The following is a 499-nucleotide window of genomic DNA, read 5'->3' as shown; positions in this document are numbered from 1 at the left end:
GAATATACTTGATCTCTGGGTCCACTTAGAGTTACCAGATCACCCCAACATTCTTAAGTCGTCAGACTGCTCTCCGCGTTGAACAGTCAATACAAAGATATCTGTCCTGCACATAACATGAAAATATTCAACATTAACCGTTAACCAGTTCCCCGGCAACGGCGCCATAAACTTGTAACTCGTTTGGATGTGTGATATAAAGTGCTCGCAATGATGCAATACTACTTCTAGTTATGCGTTAATTATGGATGTTCATGTAGTATGCCATGCGTTGTCATAAGTTTCCTTACGATGGAACCAAGTGTAATTCCACCGCAAGTTTCTCGGTATGATCCAAGGTCGAACACGGGGAAATGGTTTAGGTTATTATGGTATATTCATGGTATATGCGACCAAGTTTTCAATCTTTTCAAAATGAGTTTGTACAAGTATGTAAATTGCAGTAAAATAATGGAAAGCAGTAAAGATGCGATAAAACATAAAAATACAATAAACCTAA

The sequence above is a fragment of the Benincasa hispida genome, unplaced genomic scaffold (genome assembly GCF_027475165.1).
Source record: "Benincasa hispida cultivar pf3 unplaced genomic scaffold, pf3_genome.v1.1 HicScf1848, whole genome shotgun sequence".
Classification (NCBI taxonomy): domain Eukaryota; kingdom Viridiplantae; phylum Streptophyta; class Magnoliopsida; order Cucurbitales; family Cucurbitaceae; genus Benincasa; species Benincasa hispida.
This window is presented reverse-complemented; position numbering follows the sequence as displayed.